General features: G+C 44.8%; 1 long non-coding RNA gene across 1 annotated transcript; it reads left to right on the top strand.

The window, feature by feature from the left end:
* Positions 1–6,480: 6,480 nt before the first annotated feature.
* LOC123330309 lies at positions 6,481–10,275 on the top strand. Its single transcript, XR_006546140.2, has 2 exons — positions 6,481–6,535; positions 9,785–10,275. It is a non-coding gene; the product is annotated as an uncharacterized LOC123330309 (long non-coding RNA).
* Positions 10,276–10,829: the final 554 nt, after the last annotated feature.

Genomic DNA, 10,829 nt, shown 5'->3' with positions numbered 1-10,829 from the left:
GTTACCCTAGAGCTCCAGTTAATAAAAACTCCTGGGCGTGACAAGAGTGTTTTAACCTACAAACTCCTCTGAAGGTTCTCTAGCCTGCCTGGCAGGCTTGTCCGGCCACATGTGATTGCTCACAGCCTCCCAACCATGAGAGGCACGAGATGCTTTAAACCTTCTAAAAACATGTTCCTCAGAAAAGTTAGAAAACCATTAGTATAAGTATAGTGGGCTGATTAGAAATTGTATTGATGAAGGGTTTATCATTTGTTGAGCCAATGTTTGCTGCTAAGTCTCCATATCCCCTGCCCTTACACACATTAATGAATATATAGAAGAAATAAGTATTAACCTTTGATATTAATCACATTAGACCTTAAGCTAAGTAAATTCTTTCCTTAACTAAAACTCACTACACCCTCACCCTATAGGAATGTAACTTTATTTGAGTGACGTCTGTTTTAAGAATAATCACCCCTGGAGAAATAAGTGTCCTGGTTGACTGACCGCTGTCACAAGGAGAGGGTCATAAATTGTCAGCAGGCCCCCTGGCCAGAAGATGATGTAACACCCCTAAGACCTCTGTATACATTTGTATGAAGCACCTGACTTTGATAAAAGTCAGGACTGCTGACCCTGCGTGACTTTTGCATAACATCTCTGTGTATAAAAGTAGGCCATGGAAAATAAAGAATTGGGATCAGTTCCTCGAAAGACTGGTCTCCCCATGTCTCTCTCTCTCTCACTCTGGCTGAGTCTCCATCTGGAGCGCGGAACCCGCCATGCTTATTAATTATGCCTGGGCTTCTAAGATCCGACCGGGGAGGCCTCAGTGTCTCCTCTCCTTTGGGAGAACGGAAGAATGCCTGGGGCCTCCGTAAGTGGTGCAAACTTCTTGTCTTGAAGTTTTATTGGTCTCCCACATAAACCAAGCTACTCAGCCTCTTTTCTCCACTGAATTTTCCTACTGAGCTATCCTCATTCTATTACTCTTTATATCTTTGATGAATAAATAATTAAATAGGTCGCTGACACCGTCCCCGCTTCGAATACCCTGGATCAGCCAGGGCTGGACCCCGGCAAGAGAGAGAGAGAGATTCGTACTTGTGGGATCATGGGGTGTGGAACTGTTGACAAAGGTGGTCTCAGTTCTACCTGGAGGACCTGGGTGTGGGCTCATGGCCAGTTGTGGGCTGCATGGAATGGTGGGCATGCCATAGTGTCTTAGCTCAGTTTCTCTGGGACACAGATGCTGTGACTGAGGTTTGCATGACTGGGTTTCATTGGGAAACACATGATCACACCTCTGAAGGAAGGAAGGAAGTGGAATTGGATTGAGGACAGTTACCCTGCAGTGTGTTAGAATCAAGGCCTGAGCTGAGCCCACAGGGAGGTCTGGATGCAGGAGGATGGGCACAGTGGTCACAGAGAAGGGGGATGGGATCCAGGAGGTGCCCCACAGCACCCCTTCCACACAGTGGATTCTGTAGAGTCTTTAGGGAAGGTGAGAATCAGGCCCATAGAATAACTGTCGTTAAAATTCCAGAGATCATTTTGTGGATTACCCATAGTTTTTCTCTTAGTTTAAGTTACTAATGAAGAAGATTTCAGATGGAAGGTAAATAAGAGAAGTTGACGTGTTCCTTGAAAGATGTTCAAGTTGCATTGGGGTGTGTGCATCAGCCTACACATCTGTCTTGTATTATTAGATTTTTGTGATGACAGTTTGGGGCTGCTGGGGTCACTGTGACTGATAAGATGTCTTGAGTCTGGTTGGTGTTTGGGCACCTTCGTGTATATTATTCCATCATTAACACAGGAGTTGTTAAGGCTTGGAACCTTCTGGAGATTGCACAGCAGGATGGGTGGATTATTACTAGGTCTCTGGGGAGTGTGTTGGCCCAGATGCAGGTTTGGAAGTTTCTTTCAGCCTCAGAGGGTAATGATTGGGCCTCAGCTTTGATGGCAGAAGTTTCGCATGATGCACTGAAGGCTTGTTCTTAGAATCCGAGGGTTATCAGCTCCACAGGAACCTGTAGTACAGAGGCTTATTCTGGAGATGACGCAGCTGCTACTTGTTGCTGCCAGCGCAGTGGATTCCTCTACTGTTCTCTCATCATCTTTACAGGTCTCGGGCGTCTGCCATGTACATGCACAGTACAGTTAATGGTTGTAAACGGTTGAAGGCAATGTAAATGGTACATGGAAAACAGTACTGCTGCTACTGCTGCTACGTTGCTTCAGTCGTGTCCGATTCTGTTCGACCCCATAGACATCAGCCCACCAGGCTTCCCCGTCCCTGGGATTTTCCAGGCAAGAACACTGGAGTGGGTTGCCATTTCCTTCTCCAGTGCATAAAAGTGAAAAGTGAAAGTGAAGTCGCTCATTTGTGTCCGACTCTTAGCGACCCCACGGACTGCGGCCCACCAGGGTCCTCCATCCATGGGATTTTCCAGGCAAGACTACTGGAGTGGGGTGCCATTGCCTTCTCCAGGAAAACAGTATGGAGTTACCCAAAGATTAAAAATAGAACATGCATAGGATCACGCAAGCTCACTTCTAATTATATAGCTAAGAAAAGCAAAATTTTAAAAACTGTTTATGTATTTGGCTTTGCCTGCATCCTGCAGGATCTTTGGTTTCAGTAAACCGAAATTCTAGTGTGGTGCTCGGGCTTAGTCCCTCCACTGCCTTTGGGATCTTAGTTCCCCCACCAGCAATTGAACCCACATCCCCCACAGAGCTAGGCAGGTTCTTCACCACTGGACCATCAGGGAAGTCCTGTGCAAAAATCAGTATTTTGCAGGAGTAACCAGCACTCCTGTAACCCATACGGTATGATTCACAACAGCCATGTGTTGTAGAAACAACCTGAATGTCTGTGCTCAGCCGAGTGGATGATGAAACCGTGATGTGTGTATGAGACAGGCTGGGTCCTGGGACATTTTACTGCAGTTCTTGCACCTGGACGAACGTCTTCTCGGGCAACAGACCTCAAAGAAAATGTAATTGAACGAAGAAACTATAACCACATTCATGAGCTGACAGCAATTCTGAACAATAAGTAAAAGGACCACAAACCCAGCTTGATTTCGGAGGCTCCAGAAGCAAAATCAGGTCACTTCCCGTGATCCCTGCTCACAGCACCACCGGGGGGCCCGAGGTAGGGCAGATCACCTCAGCTTCCTTCCAGCCTTAACCAAAGGGATCAGCTCACCCCCCTTTTTGGGAGGAGCAGGGGAACACACTTCTTTTTCTGTCCCTCCTTACTGCAGCAAGAGTCCCAATAAAGCCTTTCTTGAAATTCCCCTCTGGTCTCATAATGATATCTATTGATTAAAGAGCCCCAGGATCCGGGTTGAAAACATGTAAGTGTAAGTGTTAGTCACTCAGTCATGTCACACTCTTTGTGACCCCAGGGACTGTACTCTGCCAGGCTCCTCTGTCCATGGAATTCTCTAGGCAAGAATACTGGAGTGGGTTGCCATTCCCTTCTCCAAGGGATCTTTCCAACCAAGGGATCAAATCTGGGTCTTCTGCATTGCTGGCAGATTCTTTACCTTCTGAGCTCCCAGGGAAGTCCTCATTGGTAACCCAGGCAAATATACACACATATTTGTAACGACATATTCAGTTCAGTTTAGTTGCTCAGCCATGTCTGACTCTTTGCCAGCTCATGGACTGCAGCACGCCTGGCTTCCCTGTCTATCATCAACTCCCAGAACTTACTCAAACTCATGTCCATCTCATCGGTGATGTCATCCAACCATCTCACCCTCTGTCATCCCCTTCTCCCACCTTCAATCTTTCCAAGCATCAGGGGTTTTGCCCGTGACTCAGTTCTTTTCATCAGGTGGCCAAAGTATTGGAGTTTCAGCTTCAGCATCAATACTTCCAATGAATAGTCAGGAATGATTTCGTTTAGGATTGACTGGTTGGATTTCTTTGCTGTCCAAGGGACTCTCAAGAGTCTTCTCCAACACCACGGTTCAAAAGCATCAATTCTTCACCACTCAGCTTTCTTTATATTCCAACTCTCACATCCATACATGACTACTGGAAAAACCATAGCTTTGACTAGACAGACCTTTGTTGGTAAAGTAATGTCTCTGCTTTTTAATATGCTGTCTAGGTTGGTCATAGACATAGCTTTTCTTCCAAGGAGCAAGCATCTTTTAATTTCATTTGTGCAGTCATCATAAGCAGTGATCTTGGGGCCCCCCAGAATAAAGTCTGTCACTGTTTCCACCGTTTCCCCAGCTATTTGCCATGAAGTGATGGGACCGGATGCCATGATCTTAGTTTTCTGAATGTTGAGTTTTAAGCCGCTTTTTCACTCTCTCACTTTCATCAAGAGGCTCTTTAGTTCTTCTTCACTTTCTGCCATAAGGGTGGTGTCATCTGCATATCTGAGGTTATTGATATTTCTCCTGGCAATCTTGATTCCAGCTTGTGCTTCATCCAGCCCAGCATTTGACATGATGTGCTCTGCGTGTAAGTTAAGTAAGCAGGGTAATAGTATACAGCCTTGATGAACTCCTTTCCCAATTTGGAACCAGTCTGTTATTCCATGTCCAGTTCTAACTGTTGCCTCTTGACCTGCATACAGATTTCTCAGGAGGCAGGTCAGGTGGTCTGGTAGTCCCAGCTCTTTAAGATTTTTCCACAGTTTGTGATCCACAGAGTCAAAGGGTTTGGCATATTCAATAAAGCAGAATTAGAAGTTTTTGTGGAACTCTCTTGCTTTTTTCATGATCCAGTGGATGTTGGCAATTTGATCTCTGGTTCCTCTGCCTTTTCTAAATCCAACTTGAACATCTGGAAGTTCACAGTTCACATACTCTTGAAGCCTGGCTTGGAGAACTTTTAGCATTACTTTGCTAGCATGTAAGCTGAGTGCAATTGTGTGGTAGTTTGAACATTCTTTGGCATTGCCTTTCTTTGAGATTGGAATGAAAACTGACCTTTTCCAGTCCTGTAGCCACTGATGAGTTTTCCAGATTGGCTGTCGTATTGAGTGCAACACTTCCACAGCATCATCTTTCAGGATTTGAAATAGCTCAGCTAGAATTCCATCACCTCCACTAGCTTTGTTCGTAGTGGTGCTTCCTAAGGCCCACTTGAATTTGCATTCCAGGATGTCTCGCTCTGGGTGAGTGATCACACCATTGTGGTTATCTGGGTCATGAAGATCTTTTTTGTACAGTTCTTCTGTGTATTCTTGCCATGTCTTCTTAATATCTTCCGCTTCTGTTAGGTCCATACCATTTCTGTCCATTATTGTGCCCATCTTTGCATGAAATGTTCCCTTGGTATCTCTAATTTTCTTGAAGAGATCTCTAGTCTTTCTCATTCTGTTGTTTTCCTCTATTTCTTTGCAATGATCACCGAAGAAGGTTTTCTTATCCCTTCCCGTGTAGATGGAGATTTTTGTCACTTAGGACAGCCTGGATGAATGTAGAGAATATTATGCTAAGTGAATTAGGACAGACAGGGTAACACTGATATTGTATGGGCTTGCTTATATGTGGAATGTAAAAAAGTGAAACTCACTAGTACCAGACAGTGGGATGGTGGTTATCTGGAGCTGGGAGGTGGGGAGGTTGGGGAGATGTTGGTCGAAGGGTGGTACAGACTTTGAGTTGTAAAATGAATGCGTCCTGGGGAGGTGTGTGCAGCACGCTGACCATAGTTAATCCCATTCTGTTACTTCATGCTGGGAATTTGTCAGAAGAGTGTGCATCATCAGTGTTTTCACCACACACAGAACATGGGAATTTGGAGGAGATGGATGTGTTGGTTCGTAGATTGTGATAAATATTTCACAGTGTACACGTGTCACATGATCACATGGTGTATGGAATATGTACACATAGCCCTTCTCGTTAGTCTCAGTAAAGCTGGAAAAGAAGAAAGTGGGAGGTGGCCTGGCCTTAATCCTTCACTAGTGATCAACCCAGGCTTCACATGAGATCATGAGGCATTTTGCCCGGGCATGTTTTGTACCCCTCCCCCAAAAAACACACTCCTCAAAATCTCGTGTGGGGTCTCGCCCCAGGAATGTTCACAGGCTGCGGATGATTCTGATCTGGATCCTGCATTGAGCACCAGGGCTCTTAGCATCCACTTCTGAGACTGAGATCAAGCCCTGGGGGAGGGAAGGGTGCTCTGCTCTGAGTGGGGCTGGACCAGGGCCTGCTATGTGACCTGAAGGGGATCGTGGGTTGAGCGGAGGTGTCCTCTGCTTCTGTGTACATAAGGCCTCACCAGGAGCGGGGTGTGATCCGAGGGAAAGTGTGGGAAATTCCCTTGTTGGTCTCTCTGTGGGAGTTGACCGTCCTGCGTCCCTCCTGAGACAGTGGGCACAGAGGACTGTCTGTTCCACAGTGTGAGGGCTTCCCTGTATGTGTGGTTGGGGCTCAGGAAGAGAATGTGTTGACCCTAAGCACTAAACACCATGTTTTCCACTTTCATGATAGAACTGTGAAGACTCATGGACGAAGAAGCCCAGAAGAGGAAAGAACAGGAGTCAGGCGTGGCTCTTTCTCTGGTAACGTCATATTCTCAGTGGATTCTCACACTGCCTTCCTGAAATGCCCTTCTCTGGACTCGCTAATCATGTCTGACTCTGAAGTATCCTGTCTGACTCCTGTACATGCACACTCACCCAGGGCCTTCCCTCAGGGCCTGGTGTCTCCACTTAGATCCCGTCTCCCCATGACCTGGTGACCTGGACCTTGTGAGGAGGCTCCCCTGGGTGCCGTCCTGGGCAGAGCTTCTCACTCATGGGTTGGAGACGGGGTCTCAGTGCTGTTGAGCAGCAGGGCTTGTTTAAGGCCCATGTGGATACGCTGTCTGCTCTCTGTCAATCAGGGTAAAGAAGCTGTAGGTGGACCTCAGGTATTAACATGTACAGAACATGGTAAAATCTGCCAAAGAGGCCAATGAGGGGAAATCAGTTCTGACTTTTTATAGTACATTTAAAACTAAATGAGCACCTCCTTGAAAACTTAAGAGTTTGGGAGTGGAATGGAACATTCAGAAAGAGACGTCAGGGCTAGGGAGTGTTTCGTTACATCATCTAATTTGAACTGTGAAATCGGGCTTACTAATTTTTTTTTCTTTCTTTTTTGACCACATGATTCAGCTTCCAGGGTCTTAGTTCGCTGAGTAGGGATCAAACCTGAAACCCTGCAGTGGAAGTGAGGGATCTTAAGCACTGGACCATGAGGGAATTCTCCAACTTTACTAATCTTGATTCAGTATTTTCTTAGTGGAATAAAATCATAAATTTTGGAGTTTGTTAATAAGTATATACCTAAAATTAATGATAAAAATCACATTATTATTTTAAAAATATATTTATTTCCTGTACTCTGACTTCATTGCCTCAGTGTCTTTTCCCTAGTTCTGGAGAGCGGTGACCACTCTGGTTGCGGTGCGCACACTTCCCATTGTGGTGGCTTCTCTTGTCTTGCAGCCCAGGCTCTAGAGTGCGCTGGCTTCAGTAGTTTCACCTCCTGAGCTCTACAGCTCTGGCTCAGGAATTGAGGTTCACGGGCTTAGTTGCCCCTCAGCATGTAGGATCTTAATGGGCCAGGCAACAACCTGTGTTTCTTATATTGGCCAGTGGAGTCTTTATCACTGAGCCACCAGGGACGCCGTCATATTATTTTTAAATACAGGTATTTTATACAGATTGGCGTTAAAGTATTTTCTGTATTATTTTCTGCTTGTACTACTTTTTATGTTTTTAAAAGTGTAAGATAATGTTGAGGACTTCCCTGGTGATACAGTGGATAGCAATGTGTCTGCCAGTGTAGGGGACACGGGTTCCATCCCAATTTCTGGAAGATGCCGCAGACCAACTAAGCCCATGCTCAACAACTGCCGTGGCTGTGCTCTGGAGCCTGGAATCCTTAACTACTGAAGCCCGCATGCTTGAGCTTGTCTTCCGAAACAAGGGAGGCCACTGCAATGAGAAGCCTGGGCACTGCAGCCACAACTCCATGCAGTGCAGTCACAGGTAGAGACAGCTGGATCACAGCAACGAAGGCCCAGCATAAACAAACCAGATAAGCTGTAAAAAGGAAATAGAACGTTAACAAACTTACTGAATCAAACTTATATTTGATTCACTTTTAATGTCCCAAAGATGCCAAAATGTAGGAGAAGGGAATGGCTGCCCACTCCAGTTTTCTTGCCTGAAGAATTCCATGGACAGAGGACCCTGGCAGGCTATACTGTCCATGGAGTCCCATAGAGTCTGACATGACTGAGCCAACTGAACAACAACCTCCTCACATAGCAGAGTGAGTGCTGAAAAACAAACCTAAACCTCTAACTTTCCTCTTGCAGATTCTTAGGTCATGTCCAGTTGCTTTTGAAATAACGTCCTCAATTTATACACCTTGCAGAAATCAGCCTCTACCTGGCAGTACCCCGTCTTCATTCCCACGTTGCAGTCACACTGGCTGGTTTTCTGTTCAGTAAATATCTTCCCGTGTCAGAGCATTCAGGCTCTTCTCTCTGCTTACAAAACTCTTCCATTTCCCACCTTGCCAATCCTAAGTGTTTCTTCCTCACAGAGACCTTGTCTGACTTCTCGATGTAGGTCAAGACTTTCTGCTGAATCTTCTGTTAGCACCAGGCCTGTTTCAGAGCACATATAACAATAGTGATGTTAAATTTATGGATGTAATTGGCTGGCTGGCTGCTGGATGGTAAGCTCCGTCGTGTTCACTGCGGTACTCCCAGTTAGGGATACACAGTTGATACTAACTAAATTTTGATTGAACGAAATAAAAAAATAAAGACAACTCCTCTTGTTTCAATCAATTGTGTTTCCATGTGCATGCATGAGTGCATGGATATGTAACTCCATGATTTTATTACAAAATCATCTCATAAATATGGTTTATGCTTAGAGCAGTTGCAGTTGTATCTTAAGTGTGTATTCCATGGCCTTTAATATTTTCTACCTCACCATATGAATAATGTAAATAGTAGTCAGATTATTGACATTGTGTGGGTTGAGGGGTAGAGGGAGTGACCCTATACAGTGACTATTTATGCTGTTCCATTGCCCTTCAGCTCCCTTGAACTTGTTTCAGGTATTCTCAGGGAACTCTCTGGGGATTGTCTTTTATACTGTTACTTAACTCTTTGATTCCTTAGGTTCAGTTGTCTCTCCCAACCACCTGAGATCAGGTGCTGTTGCCTCATTTCTTAACTGTTTGATCAGAGCTATTTATTAGAGTGACAGAGTTTTCTCCCCAGTAAGATGGACACAGATCTTTCTCTACTGTTGCTGTTATGTTGATGACAAGTTCATGTGGGTAAAGTCTTTAGACTAATGGTTAGTGTGTATGAAGTGTTGAGACACCTCTCGTGAGTGTGATGATGACATCCTCATCACAGTCTGTGTTCTTTTAAAGCCACTGTGGACTTTGTCCTCTCTGAAGACAGCAGTCTTGCTGTAACTCATCTAGATAGTGAATGTCACTCAGTGTGTTGAACGTAACACTTCTGCATCAACGACCCACTGTTGATTGTAATCTGTATATTTTTCATGTCTTGTCCACACCCATGATGAATTCATGTTGATTGGAGGATATCATCATCTTAGAAAAAACAGGAAACTAAATTAGAGAGCAACAATTTGCTCCATATAGATTTGCATGGATCTATCAGAATATTACTTCAGCTGAATTGACTTCACTTGTCTCACCTCTTCTCCTTTTCTGTGAAAATAATAACCCTCCTCAGGGCCCGTTGGTGACATGTGTTTTCATTTCAGGCACAGTTGACCTCCAAGGATGTGTTCATAGATTTCACTCCCGAGGAGTGGGACTGTCTGGACCCTGCCCAGAGGACCTTGTACCAGGACATGATGGTGGAGACCCTCAGGAACCTGCTGTCTGTGGGTGAGGATCACTTCCCTCTGAAGTAGGTATCTACTTTGGGGTATCTCTGCATTTTCCCTCACTGTGTCTTGGGAGCCCTGTTTATCTTGACTGAGCTGAAAACCTTGTTCACTCAGACATGTAAGGCTTCGTGATTGGCATCAGGATTTCAAACTTGTCTTTCCTTCTGATGACCTGCCCACTGTGTGATACACAAGGAGTTTTTCCAGAGCTTGAGTGTTTATAAAGCTGATTTCAAACTTTGAAATATCCAGATGCCTATTTATACCCCTGTGTTCTTGGTTCAGTAACTCTTGGAAAGGAACTAGATACCTGATACATACTATACTGTATATTATACTGTTCCCTGTGCATTCAGAAGGAGGCAAATAGTAAAGTAATTTGTGAAATATTTTTCTGTCCATCATAATGTCCTCACTTCTTGACTGACAAAAGAGCTGGGATTTTCCACCTGCCAATGCAGGAGACACAGGTTTGATCCCTGGTCTAGAAGATCACACATGTCACAGAGCAGCTAAGCCTGTGGGCCAGAACTACTAAAGCAGCATTCTAGACCTGGAAGCTGCGATTACTGAGCCCACATGGGAGAACTACTGAAGCCCATGGGCTCAGGAGAAGCCAAAGCAAATGAGAAGCCCAAACACTGCAACTGGAGAGTAGCCCCTACTTGCCCAACTTCGGAAAAGTCCAAGCAGCAAGGATCACTCACTCGAACCAAAATAAATGAATAAACAAAATTATTAAAGATAGCAAATGCATTTATTTTTAAAAAAGAAAGTTTGGATTCTGGAAGAAGCCAAGTATATGACATTTCTTCTGAACAGGAATTTCTGCTTCTGACCTGACATAACTCTATTTTTATAGCACGAGAAAGATCCCTGGATTGTAGAGAATGAGGTGCTAATAGCAGAAAACCAG

The sequence above is a fragment of the Bubalus bubalis genome, chromosome 18, assembly GCF_019923935.1.
Source record: "Bubalus bubalis isolate 160015118507 breed Murrah chromosome 18, NDDB_SH_1, whole genome shotgun sequence".
NCBI classification, from domain to species: Eukaryota; Metazoa; Chordata; class Mammalia; order Artiodactyla; family Bovidae; genus Bubalus; species Bubalus bubalis.
This window is presented reverse-complemented; position numbering and strand designations above follow the sequence as displayed.